Here is a 23,607-nt window from a genome sequence, read left to right as displayed (position 1 = left end):
GCAATGTCCGCATTTGAAATGTCCTAATGCAGGTGGCAGGTTCCAAATTGATTGAATCGACATCTGATATACTAGCCAGATGATTCACTGTGTTTTTTGTTATCTGATCATGGCTATTTGAATTATGGATAATGTGTGAATAACTTAGCTAATTTATGAGCCTTCCTGTCCTGTAAATAATATACTGTACGAATCACACTTCCGTACATTCACTCCCTCATCCTCACCCTAAACACAACACCCCCACCTTCCATCTCCCCTCCTGGGGCACTGTTTTTTTTTTAATACCGTGTTAACAAATGCATGAATCATTATGAGTCCAGTGTGATTAAATAACACTAAGTATGAAACGAGGTGTGGCGCGGCCAGGGCGACTGACGCTGGAATCTGGGGATCAGGGTTCGATCCCCGGCTCCGGCGGCAGGTTAGCCCAGCGCCATGCGACTCTGGGCAATAGCTTGCTTAATCTTCCCGACGGCCCCCCAGCGCCTAGAGACCCTAACGGGTGATTGTGCGCTATACAAATGTGGATTATTATTATTATTAACGTTTTCTTTTTATTATTTTGTAAAATAATGTTTCTTTCCATGAAACAATCCACTGGGACTACTGTTTCTATGTACAATAATATAATTGTGGCCTCCTGAAGCGTGGTGCAAGAACTGATTTTGGTTTTCACTCCGGTCACCAATTCCATTGCAAATATGGGTGACTTTTGTGTTCAAATTATGTGATTGTCTGCATACTAAAGACTGTATTTGCTCATTTTAATTATTTAGGGGAATGGTTGAAGGTGGTTTTTTTATCTGTGAAGAATACTTATGTTTGCAATGTATGGTTGGGAAACAAAATCCTGAATGAGGTTGACATAGGTGGTGCCAGCAGCTCATGTGTACTTTTCATGTTCAACCAGACAAATGCGTGTGAGCTTATACAGTAAGCAAATCTGTTGTTTCTGGGTTCTGTTCAACCCGTGACCAGCGCTTATTATGCCAGTCAAGAGTTATAACTTTTGATTAACTTGTGTTGTTTTGGTGTTTAATTCCACTACACTAATTGTAAGGGCTCTCAATTGAAAAACTGAGAACAAATTTAGCTGTGTACACTCACTGCACATGTCTAGACTGTAATTGATGGTTGCACGTGGTGAGCATTGGTATAAATTCTTCTGGGTGGGTTTTTATTGTTAATCATCGGATTCTGGGGTAAGGGTGAGAAATCTTGGAAACAAAGAAACAATGCAGAGGAAGAAAACAGGAAAATAATGATTAAGGGAGAACTTGGTGTTGGAAAAATAACCTACAATATAGATATAAAGAGACAACAAGTGTAAGGTGGTAGCCTGAAGTAGAATAAATAATAGTAGGCACCACCCATGCATAGGGGCGTGGTGTCATTAGTGGCATCTCGTTCCGGAGCCGGGCTCGCTCTTCCAGTCAAGGAACGGGAGACGGTGTCGCCGGAAACAAGGAGGGGGCATCCAGGCAGGCATGCCATCTAGGTGCGCAGGCAACCCACCCATCCCCAAGTGATAAAAGCAGTGGGATGAGAAGGGGAAGCCCTCTTTTGTCTTCACCAGGGGAGGTAAGCTGATCGACCAGCAACAAGTTACTCACCCACCCATCCCTGAGATTAGAGGTTGAAGGGACGGGGTCCTGAGCAAGAGAAATGTCGGGGACTTCTTTTTGGCAGGGAATGTCTGGTCCTGGAAGAGTACGGGCGTTCAATGGGGGCTCCGGGCTGGCAGGAGGGGGGACTGGCCTGCTGGTGGTCCTGGACTCTCCTGCCCCACCCGAGATGCCGGAGCATGTAATAAGCAAGTTTGGAGAGGGGTATCTGGTTCGCAGGAACCCACTTGAAGGGCAAGGCATTAAGCAGTGCCCTGGTGGTAGCATTGATGGGATGCACAACTGGGAGTTGCCCCAGATGGGGGCAGTACAAATTTGTTTGTGGCGCTTCTGGCACAACACGCATCAAAGTGTGTCTCTGGAGATCCTGAAATGTAAATACTATCTCAATCTGTGGTTGAAATGTATCCTTCTTCACAAGCCTACTTCTTATATAACAATGTGTGTTGGTTTTGGTTTTATTATAACAGTTTGGTCAAGTGTTGACAGTGTAATCAACAATTAAAGATTGCATTATATGAAGGTTTATTAAAAACTACACAGTAAAGACCAACCATTTGCCTGAGGCGTTTTTATGGGGCAAAGGATGAAGGGGGCTGAGAATGTCAAAATCTGTCTGGGGCGTTGTGCATGTAGTATGTCCACTATAGAAATGTGTGGTATTCCGCAACTCTGGAATTGGGCAGTGCTGCTTGGACTGCTACAAAACGCTTTGGGTACCTGCAGTTATATGTTTTATTACAAATTAAGAGCTAAGAAGTAGAAAAATGTAGACATTTAGCTCCTCACAGAAACCTTTGCATAGATACATATGTATTTTAAAGCACCAAATTCCTGACCATACATTGCTCTCGAATGATTCACTCTCGAGTTGGCAAGATGCGTCAGAGCACAGTGGCCGCATAGCTTCTGTATTTTTAGATTTCTTTTGGCAAGCAAAAAAACATTAACAAAGTAAAGTACGTGATGGAAATGTTAATGTAGTATGCCAGCATTGTACTACATGTTGCCTTTTCCACTGCATGAAGACATTTTCACACAGTTACCAGATTTCACTTGCGCAACTGGAAAATGATTTAAGCATAAAAATTTAGCAAGTGCAGGATTTATGCACAGAATTCGTTTAATTTGTTATATTATTTATTGCCAGTTTTTACAAACAATATATATCTTATTCATGCACATATAAAAATCAAACAGCAGTTCCCATACGTAAGTATATATTTCTATTAACAGCAATCCTTAAAAGCCTTTTGAACATTTTCACAGCAAAGTGAAGTCACAGCCATACACAATGACAGTTACAACCCCAAGATTGTACACCAAAATAGCTCTCTTGTTATTAAAACTTACTTATAAAACACCCACAAGATGGATGTTGCAGTTCTGTTCTGTAACAAAAAGCGCCATTGCAGATTTCACATAAAAAATATCAAATATGAAATTAGCGGTATTCTTGCATAGCTTTTGCATATTCAAACACTACAACAGAGCATGATGAGATTGACATGGGAGGTGATTGAATCACTGCACAAAAAACAAGGACATAGATTCACCAAATTGCCTGGGGTAGCATATGGAACATCCTGTGCCCTTTTACCCCCCAAGATATTACATGAAGTTACAATCACTGGGGTTTCACAGTAATGACCTCCTGCAAGTCGAGTCATGTGACCTTTAACTCTCATGACATCAGGCAGAGAAAGCAATGCAGTGAAGACACAGCCATGAGAAAAAGAAGTGAAGGGGTGGGAGAAATGATATCATTTTTCAATATATCTGCCACTGTAAATGCTGTCGAAAGACAGAGCAAAACCCACTGAAGGATTTTACACCAAACTTGGCATAACAGTAGAACTTAATTCAGAAAGCATGCTTTTTAGATTTGGTTTAAATAAGTTCAGTAGCTTTTGAAATATGATGTTTTGAAAAGGTATTAGGCAGTATTGAAACGGTTAACACTTTGACATATATCCAATAAAAAATGTAGGTCATGACTTGGGAATCCTGCATTGCTTCCTGCTCCCTGTGTCTGGGGGGAGTGTAAAGGCCAGAACCCTGGCAGCACTGTTGACCATTGGTTCCTGCTCTCCATGTCCGGGGGGAGTGGAAAGGATACAAGACTTCTGTCCGAGCTGATTGTGGGTGGAAGAATACAACAGCTGGGTTCTGCTGCAACTCTAGAGAGCTGTGCTGGGCGTAGAGCCATTAGGAAATGGTGGGCTGTGAGGCTACCCAATGGTACCCAATGTAGTGAGTCTCAGGTGTCCAAATGGGACCAAGTACCCAATTATTTAGTAACATTTATTAAAATCATACAGTGAAAGAGTCAATAGATCTTGTCTTGGGATGTATTGGATTTGCCAGTGGATATTAGTCATGCTGTAAGCATCTGCAATGCTGTGCAGCATGGCTAAAGGAATAAAAGCTTTAAAAAAAAGCTGATTGGATGCGGTCGTCATGTCATTTTGTAGGCACCCGCAACACACGTGTGCCTACAAGGTGAGGTGAGCATTTTGTTTTATTGCAGCTCGTGGGGACGACCAGTTCTGAAGGCCAGTGCGTGGGTGAAGCAACAAGGCAGAGTGGTGAGGAAGCAACTCAGCAGGGAATGGGGTCTGGGAGATGGTGGGAAGTACTGCCAAGGGGGGTTGGGAGGAGAAGCAATGGGTAACAGAACGATGACACAGGTGGGGGGACGCAACATGGATGGTGGAGGTAGAAAGGACCAGAAATCCATGCAGAGTGGGTGGGGGGAATCACACAGTCCAGCAAGCCCCTACGGAGGTGGGGAGGAGAAACAGTGGTTGAGAGAGGATGGTGCAGGTGGGGGGAAGCAATAGAGAGCAGAAGTAGGGTGAAGAAGCAAAGGGAAATTGCAATTTAGTATGGGGAATCACATGAGGGAGGGAGATGGAATACACGTCCACTCTGATGGAGTACTTACACAAAAAGAAAAAAAGCAGTTCCCTGAAAGAGAGCATGAGAAACATTGTAAAGAGGCAGTGCTCCATGGAAGGGTCAAACACAAGATTGACGAAAAAGTCATTCAATAAGAAGCAAGAACACAAGGGTGTCAGTAAAGCCAAACAAAGGGAAGCAATGGATGGGCTTCAAGCTCCTGTATGTTCTGGATAAGCCAACAATGTGTTGTGCAACAGACAGAGCATGCGCTGTCTGGTAGGCCCTACCAAAAAATGTGTTGCAGGCAGAGGCTGTGGTTATATATAAAAAAACATGTTGGAAGGCATGGTGTGTCCCTAGGGCACTGGGGCCGCCTAATTAGCAGAATTTGCATGTGGTGCCTGGGAGAGCGGATACAACAAGGCACACACTGTTAATGGCTGTGGTGGCATGCAAGAAGAGTGGCCCTAAAACTCCTACAAGCTCTCATGAAGTTCTTGGGTGGCACCCTATATCTCTCTATGACCCTGGGAGAACTTTCTCTTTCTTTCAAGTATTCTTGGAGCAAGGATTTTTAGCTTGGTGGTTTTCAGTGCAGGGACCGTTTTTATGCGGACCAAAGCTGCTCAGCAGCATGTTGAAATGTAGGAAAAAACTTATGCACATTGTATTTTGATAAGGAAATTAATTATATTTACAAAGATACGAGTGTTGTATTGATTTTATTGGGGAATGTCTTCAGAAGATAAAACTATGCACATAGATTTTACGTTTTGGGGCATTAACTTGTAGTAGCTTATTTCTGCTTTTCTTTTTTTGTGATGACTTACTGACAAAACTAGTAGGCCTTATTTTATTACTTGAACCTCCATTAATCAGTGTTCAACCGTGTTTAAGGGTACTGTGGATTTAGGGCTTGGGCCTTCCTGCGGTATCAAATGCTACAGAGTATTCTACCTGACAGCCTAAATATTTGTGAATTGATGCAAAGTGCTAAATCGTGTATGTGTAATAAAGTACTTTCGTTTTCATAAGTAAAAATAGTGGCTGGACTATAAATTACTGAGTGGTGTTTGCTGCATGCAGAAGAACTGTGATACTTGGCCATGGCTGTCAGATCTTGTAGTCAATCCCTGCTGATCATTGCTGAAGGCTGTGTGCAGTGTGGCTTGGACTAGAGTGTCAAATCCCACGTGTGCATTGTGGGTTATGCAGCCATGGGTGTCTGGGTGCATAAATATTAAGTTCATCAAAAACGAAATTCACCAAAAAAAAGTTAGTTAAAAAGAGAGTTCTGATTCAAATGTGTCAAATCACTGACATTTGGCAGTTATGTTTAGCAATAAATGCAACACATGCCATAACTCATGTATTGTAACCATTAAGCAGACCATGATCCCATTAATTACGTTCGACCCACATCTATTGATCTGGCGTTTAACCATTGAGTGGTGCTTTCAAGACAGTATGGTTGTGTTTTCTAGATTGTGCTATACTGTGGATTGCTAAATCTGTTCTTCTACATCAAGGACAGGCGATCATATCTAGCGGAAAATCGACAACTTGTCTTACAACTTATATATGAATTGTTTGTACAAGGCTGCCTATACAATTCTACAAGACATTCCTCGTGTGCGGAAATGTTAGGGAGTACGGGGCATATTATCAAGCCTGTGCGATTCAATTATCGCCGCTTTATCGGCCGAAAACGGCCGATAAAGCGGCGGTAATGAGCTTGATAATATGCTCTACGAATTCCAATCGAAGCCCATGTTAGATGTCTTCACATCTAACATGGGCTTCGATTGAAATTCCTTAGAGCATATTATCAAGCCCATTATCGCCGCTTTATCGGCCGTTTTCGGCCGATAAAGCGGCGATAATTTTATCGCACAGGCTTGATAATATGCCCCTACGTCTTTTCATTACACAATAGTCTTGACGACGCCATGCGGCAAGAAATGTTGGCTATTTCGTGAAACAAATTAAGATTATTGGAATTCCACTGAGAAAGTCTACCCTTTTAATTTTCTTGCTTCTCTGTGCTCAACAAAATTCCCCTGTCTCCACACACGTATGCACCCTGCCTGCATCCCCCGTACTGTCTGACTGAACACCTGATTTTTTTACTCCTCTTCTGCACATCCATCACTTTGCACCACTTTTTGGGGCAGATTTATGAGGCCCTTGCGCCACGTTTACGCCGCTGTTGCGTCACGCAAGGCGGCGTAAACGTGGCGCATCCCTACGAACGATTTACAACGTGACGCATCTAGGCAGATGCGTCACGTTGTAAAGCCCTGCGCCGCTTGTGGGCGTTCCGGCGCAGGGGGGGCGTTCCGGGGCAGGTGCGCCTCGCAAAAGTGGCTGAGTGAAATCTATGAGATTTCACTCAGTCACTTTCAGGCCAATGCTGCGTCAAAAGCCTGCGCCTGCTTGAAGCAGGCGTAGGTCTTGACGCAGCATTGTGAAGATGGGCACTACCGAGCCTTGCTGGAGCTGCGTCGCGCTTGCGATGCAACTCCAGCAATGCGCCACCTTTACGGCACAGATGCGTCACGCATCTGTGCCGTTTTTGCCCCATGGTGCGTCGCATCATAAATGCGGCGCACCATGGGTGGCGGAGCAGTGGCGCACTGTGGCGCATGTTAACTGGCGCATCCCTGGGGATGCGCCAGTTAACATAAATCTGCCCCTATGTGTTTGTACCGGATACGTTCCTCACATTCATACATACAATTGCCAAATATCCCTCTCATGCACTTATTAGCCCGGTGCTACATTTATAACTGAGTGGATCTAAACAATTTAATTTAAAGCGAAATGGTTTATTTCTTGAAAAGTAACCCAACATAATAACTATTTTCTGACATCAAGTATTTCTTACACGCAGTGTAGATTGCTGCTAAATGCTGCTGACTCTGCATATTTTTTTCGTGGGAGTAAGGTGTTTGGCATCAGATATAACCTGACAAATAACAGATGTATTGACGCTGTTCCAATGATAACAGTCCAGCTCGAACTGCCAGACCAAGTGCTCTCAGCCGCAAACCGAGATGGCATGGCGATGCAGCGCAAGTAATTGCCAGTGGCTGAGATTAATCCAAGCATTCCATCCAGCACTTGCTTGTATGCTTCAGTGCAATGTCCCAAGTAGAATTACGCCCAGATGTGCGTCCCATGCACACTGTGCAACTGGACTAAGCTATGCCCGACTTATGAGCCCTAAGAAGGTGAAATTGCTCTTGGGTTGATAGTGTTCCAGTTCAGGAAGGACCTGGCCTGGCAGCTTTGGCTGGACTGTTCCAACTGGGGCAGGGTCAAGCCTCATTTTCATGTGGTTGGGTCCAACCTGAGGTGCCTTAATAATGGTGAAACCAGTCCTGGGTTGCTTGTATTCTGGTCCAGGGAAGACCTTGCCTGGCAGATTGGGCTGGACTGCTCTGATAGAAGCAGGGCCAAGACTGATTTGCATATGGTTGTGTCCAAGTTGAGGAGGCATAGTGTCAAAAGGATGGACCGAGATTTGGATCTGAGTGGTTACTAGTGGCTGAGATTAATTCAAGCATTCCATCCATCACTTTTTTTGTACACTTCTGTAGTACTGTCCCAGAAAGATTTTATTCTACTTTCTAAATTTCACCCCAACCTCAAATCATGCATCACTGGATGTTACTGTTGGCACTGATGCCAACACCCACTGAAACATTAGGCGTCATTGTTTCCATCCTCTTAAGCAACTTCGCTAGTACAATGCCAAATAATGTCTTCCTGATACAATGAGCTGCATCTTATGAATTAAGAATCTTTGTGTTCTATTATGCCCATCTATAGAGCTGGAAAATCTCATCACCAATGCAGTGTCCAATTTCTTAATAAAGAAAAATCTCTTCATTAACTCTGTTTACCATTGCCACATCACCTAATAATCGGCTGATTTTCAGTAGACTGGATTAATAATGATACTAAATGTCACCAACTACTTTCATGACCCAATTGAAGAATTAGGCAGCAGGCAGTATTCCTTTATAAGGTAATGGAATTCCAAGGTAACTTGCAATACCCTTTTAATGTAGAGCACAGGATATTTTGTTCCTTATAAGACATGGTCACACCACCCCACTTCTCATAAACTACTTAGATCTCTAGGGACATATTCTCAAGGAGTTATCGCTGCATTAGTGGCACTTTTCTGCTGCTAACGCTGCGATAATTTTATCGCTCTATTACCAAGCTGTCGCTAACAGCCGTTAGCAACAGTTTTTATGCAAAAGTGTCAGTTTTAAAGATGGCCACTTCTGTTAGCGATAATTATATGCAGGAGAGGCATTCCCATGCAAAAGTGCACGCAAACACCACTACTCCATATTCACAAGCGGATCCTTTAACTTTTGAAGACCTAAAAAAATGGCTCTAACTGGAGTTACAGCCAGTAACGTAAGATCAGAAAATAGCTGGTCTTAAAAATGAGGATAACACTTGGGGCCACATCTCAGCAGGTTTTGGTGCTGGACAGTGCTGTAAGCAATTTTGCAGCGCTGCCCTGCGACAAAACTGCAGTGCAGGAATGCGCACCATCAATAAGATAGTGCGTATTCCTGGTTCCCAGTAATGTAAAGTGTTGCAGAGCTGCGACAAGAAAGCGTTGCAACACTTTTTACCACGCCCTTCTTGCGACAGCATGGATGCGCTGTATTCAATTGAAAACGCTCCTGACGTATCTGTCTGCGCTAAAGTCAGGCCTTGCTGCAGTCGTGTCACAACCATGATGCAACTGCAACAATGCATGGGGCCAGCCTATCCCTGTGGCACTGCGTCACCCTCACGTCTGCCATCAGGCAGGCGGAAGGTACTGACGCAGTGCCGTTCATGAGGGGTGCCTGAATGTCGGCGCTGTTGGAGATCCATCGGTGGTGGTTGCCAGCTGCAGTGTCATCATTTGGAAGCATTGGTGGAGTGTTGGTGCGGAGGGCGTTGATGAGACGTACTTCAGTGGCCTTGATCCAGCTGCGAGGGGGTGCGATGATGGCGGTGGCTTCCGGTGGGCAAGGTGAAGATGTGAGGTTACCAATGATGGTCTGACCAGGAGAGTACAGTGTTGTGGATGTAGATGAAGTTTCTACTGGTGGGGGTGACGTGCTCAACTGTGTGTCATGCTATGTGGCTGGTTGAGGTGACTTGCTGCTTGTGTCGGTGACCTTCCCCAGGAGGGGGTGGGGTTCTGGTCACTGGGGTTGTCCAGGTGGAACTTGAGTTAACTGAGTAGCTTGTCGTCGGGGGATGGGAGACCCTGGGGTGCAATGAGGTCTACAATGGTATTGGAGAATGGGGGACCATGGCCCGGGGGGCCAGCACATGAGGGTGTCGCAGAGGATGTGCTAGGGCTTGAGGTGGTCCATGGTCAACCTTGGGACATTAGAGTGTAAGGTCAGTCGGAGTGTGCTTCTGTAGATGATGGCAATGCCTCCCTCTTGATGGTTGGGGTGCTCCTTGTGGGCGATACTGCAGCTGTCAGTGATGGCGATGGCGATGTCTGGTCTGGAGCAGAGGTTCTTCCTGGCAGGCGAGGTGGCATCCAGGGTTGATGGTGAGAAGGCTGCTGGCGTCGTAGCGGTGGAGTGTCCAAGAGGAAGGCTCCTTGGTGCAGAGCGCGGTCCAGGGGCAGATGGATGCAAATGGCGTAGCCTATGGGTTGCCTTTGGCACGGGAGATGATCATTCCAATGCAGGCAGTACATTGTCAACAACGCAACTCCGACAATGCAGGTGCCTTTTCATCGCATTTGATTACAATGCATTGTGAGGCCAGTAATGGGGTAATTTAAAAATCTTCTGGTGGTTATGGGTGTCGGATGTTAAATATGAAATTTGTGGGGTGTTTTGAGATAAAATATGGAATTTGGGGGTATTTCAGGGTAAAATATGGAAATTGCGGGGTGTTTTGGGGAACAATATAGAAATTGGGGTGTGCCTTTGGCTCAAATTTGATTTTTGGGTGTGTTATAGTGGATAAAAAAGGAATTCCAGGGTTCACAGTTGGGTTTGGGTTGCAAAGGTAAGTTTTGGGTTACACTCACTGATGTGGGAATAGTGATATTGATGTCTCCGCTATGAAACACCTACTCTACTATTGCAATGTGCCTAGTATTAGTATGCATGGGAATTGAATGTGATGTTATGGCATGTGTCGCAACCAAGTTTGTGCCTTTGGCACATAGGTGGTACGCCCACTGTGCACAGTTGAGAAGTGCTAGGGGGGGGCCTGGATGGCTGTGAGGCGGTAAACGCTGGAAAGAACACTGGATGGGGCATGTACATGGAGATGTGTGTGTGAGCGTGTATTGTAAACATTTTGATAAGGGAAGTCTTACCTCAAAGCCGGGCCCCAAGTCTTCATTGCTCCTGCTCTCCTGCGTCTGCTTCCAGGAACAGGAAGTAGGCAGCCAGGCTCCCTCCCCTGAGCCAATCACAACACTGCGAGGCGGCGGTGGGATTGGTAATTGACAATGGGACAAGGCATGCAGCCAGGGGCTGGAGGGGTGGGCATGTTCTCCATGCAGGATGTAATGCAGCTTGCATTATGAACAGGGAAGTGCACATGATTGCTTTGGGTGGCCTGAGTGGGCTGACCAAACCGTCATTGCGCACTTGAGTGGGCATGCTAATCTGTTCATGCCTTGCCCCGTGCTTGGAGCAGTCCTATGCAAGGGAAACATAGCACAGTTACATCAGTAAGTTATCATCATGTGATGATTGTTCCTCCTCTGCACTGCTTGAAAGCAGTTGGGGTGACGCTTTTCCACTATTGCGGATTAGCCAACACTAGGGGTGCGTAATCTACGTGTGCTAGGCCTGGGGGCTCAACCCCCAGGCGTCCTGCGCTATGCGTCCCACCTTCTCCTTACCTGGATATTGACACCGTGAGCAATATGCTGCACTCTCTCCAAATCTGTGACTCAGCCAGCAGGAGCCTCCGCTAGGAGGGATTTCTCAAACCTGGGCACAGCAGTCGCCGCCAAGTCTGCTGGTGGACCTCCTGATGCAGCAGGGCCCCCTTAGGCATGAAGTTGCAGCGCTTATTCCACACAAGTTCTGCGTAGCTTATGGGCCTCACCCTCCACAGAGTCCGGCCAGCCCAACATCATCCGGCCTGTGATGCAGAGAGGCGGCACCCACAGTTGGTAATACCCTCCCTGCACCCCGTGCAGTGGTGGATTGTAGTATGCGATTAAGACCTCCCTACTTTGGGGCCCAGGAGTGCCTCCACTATTGACAGCCACAAAGTGCGCAAGGCAGTCTTCTCACACAGGTCAGCAACGTGCCTCCATGCGACTTGCCAGACCTCACCACCAGGTACGGGCGATCGTCAAGCCTCAATGTCTACCGCCACGGCTCATCGACTCCACAGCTCCTCGGCATCCCACTCCAGACGCAGGTCCAGTGAGGCATCCAGGCTCCAAGCGCAGGTCCAGCGAGGCATCCAAGATCCAGACGCAGATCCAGCAAGGCATCCAGGCTCCAGCCGCAGGTCCAGCAAGGCATCCAGGCTCCAGACGCAGGTCCAGCGAGGCATCCAGGCTCCAGGCGCAGGTCCAGCGAGGCAACAAGGCTCTCATCCTGGATGTTGGCTGGCATGCAGGAATTGCTGATATGTGCTTCACTTGGCCCTGGCTGCTCCATTCTGCAGTTTATTGGTTTTTATGCCTATTCTTTAATGGAGGCTGACTGATAGGCTATTTTTTGCATTGGAGACAAAAAAGATCACGTTGGGCTGACTAGTGTGAGTTTTTTTGCCGCCGGTGGGCCTATCGGTAGTTATCGGCCGCTATAGCTGGATTTGCTATCGCCTTCCCGCTGATGTTAGCTGCAGTTTTCACCGCTGTTCCCTGATACTATCGCCATGCAGTGACGGCTTGGTAATACATCCCTAACATGGCAATAGTTTTCGGGGTTAGTCAGCGATAAAAAAACTGCCACTAACTGGCGTTTTCGGTAGTTATCACCGGTCCATGAGAATATCCCACCTACTGTCTTAAAGCAGAATATGTAGTGAGAATATTAACACAACATAAGGCTGTTAGTAATTTCTCCAAAAAGATATTAGAATCAGTTAGTCAGGTTAACTGAGTGCTGTGGCTTAGATTGTGTAGAAAGATGCCAAGATTCTGTCTTTTCTGTAATAATCTATAACATAGAAAATACATGGTGCTATGAATTTCTCCTTCCTGCTAATCAGTTTTTGTTTATAAGGGACTACATCAGTAGAAGGAAAAAGCCAGTTCAAACTGCAGCTCTGTGCTCTGAGAACTCACTTTCACCCTGGCTGCTAGCAACAGGCATTGTGATGTCAAAACGCAGCTTGCAAAGAATGATTACAGGTGAGCAGCTGCTTAGCCATTTTTTTTATTTCAGGTGACAAGAGACATCACAAGTGGCCTGTAATAAGCACATTAGAGAAAGGATTTTATACAGAGATTGTTGTTGACTTTTTAAAATTATATATTCTAGTTGTTGGGCCTGGCCCTTTTTTGCAGGGCCACTCCAGATTTCTCCTTCCTCTGCCTTCCTTTGCTTAACACATTTCATGAGTTTTGTAAATCTCTGTGCCCTTACTTCCTGATAATCAGTGATACAGTGCTGAGATCTCCCCCTCAAAACATGGTAAAATTGATCTACACCTGAATGGTACAATTATTTACGTGAAAGTCCTTAAACAATGGTACCACATGTACCCAGGGCCTGTAAATTAAATGCTACTACTGGGCAGCAGCATTTAGTGTGTCACCCACTTATGTAGCCCTTCAAAACATGTCTCAGACCTGCGACTGCAACCTATGGTGTGGTTTTAAACTGTCATTCGGACCTGGCAAAATAAACCTTATGCCAGACCGAAACCTTCCTTTTTCAATACCTAAAGTCACCACTAAGGTAGGCTGTAAACACCCTTAGGGCAGGGTGCATGGTATCTAAAGTGGAACATGTGCGTTTAAGTTTTACATGTACTAACAGTGACAAACTCCCAATTTAGTTTTTTCACTGAGTAAAGCCTATCTTTCCTGTAGACTAACAACTTATTGCACTTAAAAAGTGAAAAATTCAAATTGTGAGCAGATCGATTTCTGCAGTTTGCTCTTAGATTAATTGTAATTAAAATCCTCTTTAATGGTGCAGTTGGATTTCAAGTAACAATTTTGAAAAGGCCACTTTTCAAGGCAGTTATTTTCTTGTCCAGTCCAACATTGTTTTTCTGTCGGTGTCTTGAGTCACATGACCCTGAATAGCTACGCCGTTGCAGGTTGCATATTTCTACCAATGAGACAAAGGTAACCTAGATGTGAGGGCAAAGGGTCATCCTGACAGGAAGAATGGGAAGGAGCTGTCCCCTAATCTGATTATATGTCCCTACAGCACACAGAAAGGAACTTTGCATCAGGCCTCCCCTTGCCTTTGTCACTATAGGCAGAACTGGCCAGACTAAGTTTTGGTAAGAGGTCAGGGAATTCCCCCACACAAAGGCAGGCACTAGGTATAAAAATGGGGCTTTCAGATCCACTCATCAGAACACTCGTGGATCTGTAGAACACTCAGAAGAAGTACTGACCTACTGCCAGAAGGACTGCCCTGTTGCCTGAGGGACTGTCTTGCTGTCTGAAGAAGGTGGAATGGACTTGGTTGCTTTGATCCTAGGCTACCAAGAGTGGCTCCAAGGGTCAGTTGGCTGACCTCCTAGTGAGCTATAGGGACACAACACACTTCTAGAGGCCACCCTATAACTGCTCAGCTACATGGTATTGCCTGAGTCCTGCTGCTGACCTCTACTGGAGAGAGTCCTAATCTCTAAAAAGTGACCCCAGGGTCATTGACCCTTGGCTGGCATCAGTAAGAGCTCCTCCTGAAGAAAAAGGTGACAACCCTGAAGATTGGGCTCCTTGGAACCTGCTCTTTGCATTGACAGTGACTGTCCGTGATGACTTGGAACGTGAAACTTCTACTTTGCGCTGACAGTGGCAGTTTTCGACTATTAACCACTGTGAAGTTCCAGAGGCAATCAGCTCTTCTTGCTATGGCAATGACCGTCAGTGACGCTAAACCTGTTCTTTGTGGCAATAGCCTCCTCCTAATGGCCTCCTCCATCGCAAATGTGACTCTTTGCATCAAACTTGAGAAAGTAACTCTTCAGCAGGATTAACATTGTCCCTGCATCTGACCTGAGCACGAGCAGATAACAGCAAGTGGAACTTTCTGCTTCTTGGCCCTATTTACACTCAAATCTTTTTAATTCAATATCTCTGGTCTACTGATTGGATTTTTGTCATTCTGGTTTCATTCTATTTATTTCAATGTAGTCTATTTTCCTGAAGTGGTTCAGGATTTGTCTTGTGTTGGGTTGTCACTTTATTATTGTTGCTGTACTGCATAAATACTTTACACATTGCCTCTAAATTAAACCTGACTTCTTTGTGCCAAGCTACCAGATGGGTTAAGCACAGGTTAAATCAGTGACTTTTGTGGTTCAGCCTGACGAACGTTGTGGTTTTTGCTTTAGTGGGGTTTCCACCCCTCCCAACCAACAACCAAATTTCTTACACAAGTATGCTAAACAATCTGACCTTGAGCAATTTTGCCAACATTGTATCATATGACGAATTAACACACAACCTTCAATTCGATCATTGAAACCTTCTATGTACATCTCAACCAACATGTGCCACTTTCAATTTTAGTCTCTTTTACCTGCTTGGCCCATTCTATTGGAAAGCTTTGCCATCTGTCACTCCAGCCTCAAGCTTGCTTCAAGTCTTCGAGAACCACGCTGAAAGATCACCCACTGCAACAAGAGAAACAAACTGGATAACCACCTACTCTATTGTATGCCTGTATATGGCGTGCCAGTCCCCCTGACATAAGGATATATGTTTCATTTTTCTACAAACAAGTCAAATCTTAGTCAACTTAATGCCAAGATATAGGAGCGGTTCGGGAATATTAATCACAATATTGTGCCTTAGAGGCTGAAGTGTGCAAGTACCAAAGTCATTAATAATTGCTTTGACACTATCTGTAACTCTCAATGTGAACTAAATACTATATTGCGAAAACCAAAAGTGTACAATCTGTATGACAGTAATGCCTCTATTACCTGGAACAGCCTGTTAATTTAAAGATAGTCGATTGGTGGCAGGGAATTAGCCCTGGACTTTTCCAAATATTTAAATTGGTTTAGCAAATTCCAAGAATGTTTTTAATGGTCACAAGCACTGTGATATAGTGAATTGAAGTGCTTCTCACTTTAAAAAGCATTCGTACACCCTGCCTGGACTTCTCTGTTTGTTACATGGCAAAAGGCCTCCTAGCCATACATTAAAACAGTATATATGTATCTATTGCATTGAAATACATTTCCAAGCATACCACGGACTATACAACATGTCTCCATTTCATAAAGTAAAGTCACAATAAATCCCACCGTGTATTCCAGCTTTTCAGATGCATTCATAAGATCTTGGCTCTAAAAGAACACATGAGGGAGTACTCCTATAAACGGTATACGAACAACATGCCACCAGATCACTAAGCAATACCTCAACAGGATTTTCCAATCTTCTCACAATCTTGTCTCAGAAAACACACATCTCACAAATTGAAGGTGTAACTAAATGTGACGAGTGTATTCCTGTAATTAGGAAACATCTGTAAAGATCATTACTGGGCCTGGTGGTGATTGTAATTGCAATGAAGTAAATGTTACTCTTTGACCCGGGATGACCAATAAATATATAATTACGCTACATCACAGAAGTAAAAGTGATATGATGGGAAATCAGCACAGAAACAATTAATTTATCTGCTGTTTATGTTGTTTTGCATGGAGCATTATTTCCTTACCACAACATGTATCCTTTGGTCCATTTTGGTCGAGAGGTTGCGCTTTGGGCTAAGAAACAATTGCTACATGTTAAGAGTGAGTTGGGGTAAAATCTTACCCCAGGAGCACATTTAAAAAGCGCAAGTAGATGCTTGAGTATCTATTCTTGATGTGTTGCATTTAGATTTATTCCTTAGCACCAAATGGATCTTCACATTAATTTTTTGTGCTAAGAAAATAGTGCTAAATGCAGAATAACTCTTGTGTAAATTTGCAAAATCTCACAGATGTTTCAGGTAATTCTACGTGTTTATGCTACATGGAATTATGCAAGTTCAGCCAAACCTGGTCCTTACCCACAACAAAATACATAAGAAAGAGCGTGTGGTAACCTCTTATTCACAACATGGCACCAAATCCATATAGTTTGTCAAGCTGTGCTCTTAGGAACACTGGATATTCACCTCATGCTTACTTAAAACTGGACATCCTGCTCAGAAAGTTAAAAACACCTTACACTTATGGGTTTGATGTGTGGGTGTTGGTGAATAATATTATGTGCTGTTGGCAAATAGCTGGGGTCAGATTGTTTTCTAAACTAGAATACTCCAGCAAATGGCAAACATTGATAAAAGCGACATCTCAACATATCACATTAAACAAACCTTGTGGACACCTCATGCACTCAACATGGAATTAAACCACTATGGTTGGTAAAGGGCTGTTGCCCCAACAACTTTAGGGCTCACGTTTTAGTTACTTTGAGCCATGAGTTATAGTTACTTGAGATAACTATACCTGATAGATTTCAGTGGTTTTGTTGGTTTAAAACACAGTATTTTAACTGACATTTTCACCTAACTTTAACCTTCCTTTAAACTTTTTTTTTCAGTGAATATATGTATGTTCAGGGGAAAACAAACGACATGCACAGTCGACTTATAAATCATTCCAATTTTAATAGCTTAAATGTAAGAAATGTAAAATTAAATTATATACATAATCATTAACGGTACAGTATAAGCAGTGCATATTCAATGTGCGAGTTATAATTAATGTGATGTTTACTTTTTAGTGTTGTGAGATCAGTGTGTGATGGCATTATGTGACTGTTGTTAAAAAATTAATTGAAAGTTATAACTATGACTTTTATATTTCAAATGCTTGTGTAGTTTAAATTGTGGGAAATTGTAACTATATCCAACCTTTAAAACTTGTTTTTTTTAATGTTTTTGCATATATATATATATATATATATATATATATATATATATATATATATATATATATATATATTCACTGAAAAAACCATAGGTTATAGACCATATATAGTTAGGAATTAGCATTTACAAAACCTTATTTTACTCACACAAAACCATTGAAATTCCATATATAGTTAGTTGCACTAACTATATATCGCGCACCCGCAATCCACTGCTGATGATGTCACATATTACATCATTCATGACATGGTCAGTGACATCACTGATGACATCACTGATGACATCTCAAATGACATCACTGATGACATCTCACTTGACATCAATGATCACATCACTGATGATATCATTCATGTGATAATACAATGCATCTCCTCACACTCTAATATAACCTCTATTACACCCAGTGTTAAATAGAGAGTATAATTTTTGAAACCATTGACACACCAATACTAGTTACTACATACGCACTCACTGATTCCTATGTCTACACACACATTCACTCATACAATCATTCATACATACAATCACTCATCTTTACAACACTATCATATGCACTCATACACCTATACAGACACTCACACTCTGCCACTCATCCATGGAGTTACTCACACACCTAGTCAGTCCTGAAAAGAATCAATCACACTTCCATTTTCTCATCTATACAGTTAAACACAGAACACCTTACATTTTTGAAACATATACTAACACATACTTACTCTCTTATAGAATCACTGATACAAGTACACATTGATCTGCACAGAGTCACACACCTCCCAGCCAGCCATACACACACTCAGTCTCCCATACAAATACTTGTGCAACCAATCAATAACCCATATAGCTACTTATATAGCTACTGATCAACACATGCAGCAGCTTGCACAACAACAGACATACTGATGCACACTTTCAGACAGTTTAGTCACTAACCCGTGCATTCAGTAAGACGCATTTAATCACTCACTCATACAGTCAATCACGCACCTACTAAAACCTTCATTCAGACACTTATACATCCACTCATTCTTCAATATGTAAAACATATTTAAACTTTACAGAAACACATAATCACTGGATGTTGTCATCAGTGATGTCATCAGTGATGTCACTGACCATGTCATGAATGATGTAATATGTGACATCATCAGCCGTGGATTGCGGGTGCGCGATATATAGTTAGTGCAACTAACTATATATGGAATTTCAATGGTTTTGTGTGAGTAAAATAAGGTTTTGTAAATGCTAATTCCTAACTATATATGGTCTATAACCTATGGTTTTTTCAGTGAATTTTCAAGGTTTTGTAAATGCTAATTCCTAACTATATATGGTCTATAACCTATGGTTTTTTCAGTGAATTTCATTGGTTTTTTAACAGCTAATATCTGTAGCTGTAAAATGTATTCTTCTTTAAATCCAAAAATATATTTTATATGTTTATGAATAATTTTTTTTTTAAATATTTTTTTTTCTTCGTTCCCGCTTCGCGAATCGGGAAGCTTCCCGTTAGCTGACCTTGATGCCGCGAAATAGACCGCGAGCCGGTAAACGTTTCTTTACCGCAACTGCCGCGTTACAAAACAACATCGTGACGCCTCCCATCCGCATGACGTTTCACGTTGTCGCGTGATACGTCATATGACGTGCTACGTTAGCGAACTGGTACGCGAACCGAGTCGCAAAGCGCAGGTTTCTGGAAGCAAACCGGGAGGCCCTGCAAAGCGCTTAACGTAAACACAGCAGGTCATGTGACTTGGTAATAACACTTTTCATTGGTTCATTTCACTTTTGGTTTCCTAATGATGTAAGACTAGGTCATATAATCTAAAATGAACACTTTTCATTGGTTGAGAACTCTTGTTTTTCCCAAATGATGAAAATCCCTCCTTCTTTCCTCACTCTGACTTTCATCATTGTGAGAGAAAGACCCTTTGTGATCACTGAGCAATGGCTTCTTTAGTAGCTTCAGCTGGTGCTTCCCCACCACCTCCACCACATCCAAGGAAGAGTGGACCACCTGCTCAAGTTATAATTCAACAAGAAGAGGAAGAAGAGGAACAGGACGACGAGCACGAAGAGAGGCAGTTTTTGCCTGAGGAGCCCAGGACGTCTCACCGGAAAGAAAACTTCATTTGGCAATTTTTTAAAATTCCCAAAGGTGAGAAAAAAGTAAATGCAAGATACGTAACTTGCCTTATATGTCAAGATAGACTGTCCAGAGGAACCGAGAAAAAATACAGTTTCGGAAACTACACAATGCATCGCCATATGACTAGGTGGCATCCTAACAACTACAGTGCTTCATAGTTTCGGAACGACCTAGATAATCTCCCTATTATGGCCAGAAGATCTGTTGTACCGGAAGTAACGGGACCAGAGGGCAGGGAGATGGTGCCAAATATACAAATGAGATTTGGTGAAGTAAAACACACCTGCGTATTTTGCGATGGATTCATTTGCTACGGAGAAAGAAGCATCACTCTGATCAACAGAGCTATTGACTATCATATGCAAGTTTGTACGAAACGCCCAAAATAATAAATACTTTTTTTTTGTTTTGTTGCTCCTGTTGAGCCCTTTACAATGAATCGTTTTCATTGCCCCCTCCAAGAAAAACCCCAAAAAATATAAAACTGTTCAGAAAAATTCAAAAAAAGTAAAAAAATGTTCCGAAAAATAATAAAAAAAATATAAAACAACAAAAACAATAAAAAAAAAAGTTCTTTTCAGAACTACCTCCCCGTTATTAAAAAATTGGTACAATATTTGGAACTGTGCCAACCTCTATTTCTCTTAGTTCGCTTCCCAGTTCGCTCGCCGGTACGCGAACCGGAAGCGAACCAAAAACAGCAAGTATAAGGGAAGGAAACAGACACTTATGTTAAAAGAAAGACAGCTATAGGGGAGTAAACTAGAGATACTATTACCCGTAATCCACTGCTGATGATGTCACATATTACATCATTCATGACATGCTCAGTGACATCATCAGCAGAGGATTGCGGGTTTTTTGGCAACGTGCCTTATCCACGGTTTAATAACGCTGCCTTTTGCTTTATATAAGTTTTCAAATTGTATGAAATATATACCAATAGGTCGTTATGAACCTTTAGGTAGTGCTTTTCTTCATGAGGTCTGGTCACTTCCATACACATACAGATGTTTCAAAGATGATCAAGAAGTTTATCTGAATGGAGAGGAATGCACTGAGACGCCAGATCATTCACTAATGTGTAGGCACATACAGTTACACGGTTCATGCAACAAACACCGACCAAATATGGCTTGCGTGTTGCAAGGCACGCCAGTTCCTGCTATCATCCCCACGTTCAAGTTGTTGGAAAATGGTAGTTATTTGATGCTCAATAATGAAGATTGATCTGGGTTAATTAAAAGTATTCCTTTTATCGTAACAGTAAGTGAACGGGTTATTTGCTGCAGAAATGTTCTATTTCCTCCCACACATGAACATAGGGAGTTTTCAATCTCGCCACAAATACCAACCTTGGGAGCAGATTTCAACGGCATGGAAAGAATAAGAGCTCTTTTGTCTCAGAGAGAGGTGGCCTTGAGTTCGGCCCGTGAAACTTTCGTGCTTCACATAGCGAACACCCGTACAGAGGTGCAGACCCTTTTCAATTCAGATTTGCCTTTCCATTTCAGCAAGATGGTTCGGACTATCTCTAACGCATCCTCCACAAAGGCCCTGGCGCACTTTTTTAAAGTTGTTACCAGTGGTCTCGTGACTTCATTTGAGAAAATCTTTCGAGTCATCCCTACTTTCTTTCATTGTATTTTTTCCACTCTGCTTCGTGGATTGCCATTTTTACTTGCATTACCAGCGGACGCTCTTGTGCTTTTTTACATTTTTAAATATGGATGTCCCTCCTATGCAACCTCCCGCCCTGCAGCTGCTGACACTGTTCCGCAATCGCATGCTAGAATATTATGGCACAATGCCGTTGGCGATATTAAGCACGGCATATGGATTATCTTTTCGATTCTCCTACTTCACCTGTGTCCAGCCTGTATTTCACTGCCTGACCTGTGATTTCGATCGGGCCATTGATTTGTGTCTCTGCGGACCGGTTTCTCCTGACGTCGACTTTAATCAGCTGATGACTCCTATCATTACTCACGAGTTGGTTTGTCCTGGCGAAAGGATTATGGCTGTGGCATTGATGCATGGACTACTTGGTCCCTGGAATTTACTGGCGGCAGCACAGTCTTTCTTGGAACAGAGCTTTCTTGAAAACCCACCGAGCTGTCCTCTGATGGTGATAGAGGATCCGGTGCTGGGAGAGCACGTATGTTCTTTTCCGCTTTTAAATTGGATGGCTGAACTGTTTTCGGATGAAGACGGTGACTTCCTATTGGAGGCTGTTGCAGCTTATTTTGCATACACAGTTATGTCATAGACCTTTTTCATGTTTGATATGCTGAGTACTAGCATTTCATTGACAATTCATTGACTTATTTGTCAAGTTTTTATTATTTACCTTGCCTATTGGCTTAAGACTCGATAAAGTACTTGGCTGTTTTATTTTTCTTTAGCATTACATTTTCCTAGTTTTTAATGCTTTACCTTGCGGACCCTCCACATATAAACTTGCAATCTGCTCTCATGAGATGGCACTTCTATTATCTTATTCAGTTCGTTTCCGGATCATGGGGAGGTGTCATCTACGTCCTGGATATCTTTACACCGTGTTAAGTTAGCATGGGCTCATTACCGGTTTAAACGCCATTTTTCCTTTTTTGCAACTTCTGCACACGACACTTAGTTGTTGCTTTAGCTTTCAACCTAGTAGTTCATCGTGGTTTACATGAGAATAATATGTTATTGCTCTACTATCTGCTTTGCTTGTTAAACTATATCTGTACAGCGAGTGCTAAAGTTTCAAGAACAACACGATACAGAATTGTTATGAGGTCTGATCTCCACGACTTCATACTCATAACATAAGTGCAACTTCTGCCAATTCTGGGCATGAGGCGGGTTTTATATTGCTTTGCCGAACACACATACACAACACTTGATGCGGTTCACATGAAGAGAGAGCTGGTGTATGCTGATGTGATTCCTTCAAATCTAAGACACTAAAGTATGGGCACGCCCTAAACCAACACAAAGAGACCTTCTTAGCAAATAATATAATATGTGTATTAGGGAGGGTGAGATATAAGCAGCCGCGGGCCGTGGAGGGAGTTACGGTGAGGCAGGGAGGTGGGGAGGGGGAGAAGCAGGGTGGAGCCCTCTCCACCCTGCCCCTCCCCCTCCCCGCCTCCCTGCCCCACCGTAACTCCCTCCACGGCCCGCGGCTGCTTATAAGTGTTGCTAACTCTTATTCATTTACAGCATGTTAACATACTGTCACCATTCGCTTTTTATGTACTAGTAACTATGCTGGTAATTTTGCTACTGATAATATGTGTACTTGTATTATCTAAGATACTACGCCTGAGAAGACGGCATTAGTAAATAAACATTTCAAATACACATGTGTTCTTCTTAACTCCATGTTCTGGTTTCTAAGAAATATATAACGACCGACTGTTCATGAGTTCCACGTATCCTGAGGTACTATAAGTTCATATTCTGGATTGTCTAAACATTGAGAGTTTGTTATATCCAATGTGACACTGTACCTAGCTTGCTAAGGGGTTTTTGATTACTAAGGTGAGTTTTGGGACACCCTAATTCGCCGAGGTTCCAATCCTCTGTCCACAGTTCTGTGTGAGAACAGAAACCCTGCGACAGGGGCACCCCCGACCCTTGCTGGAGCTTCATCACACTTGCGATACAACTCCAGCAATGCGCCACCTTTACGGCACAGATACATCACGCATCTGTGCTGTTTTTGCCCCATGATGCGCCGCATTGTAAATGCAGCACACCATAGGTGACGGAACAGCGGCACAGAATGACTAACACATCCCTGGTGATGCGCCAGTCATCATAAATCTATCCCTATGCTTCTTATCTT

Source organism: Lissotriton helveticus, chromosome 1_1 (assembly GCF_964261635.1).
Source record: "Lissotriton helveticus chromosome 1_1, aLisHel1.1, whole genome shotgun sequence".
Classification (NCBI taxonomy): Eukaryota; Metazoa; Chordata; class Amphibia; order Caudata; family Salamandridae; genus Lissotriton; species Lissotriton helveticus.
This window is presented reverse-complemented; position numbering follows the sequence as displayed.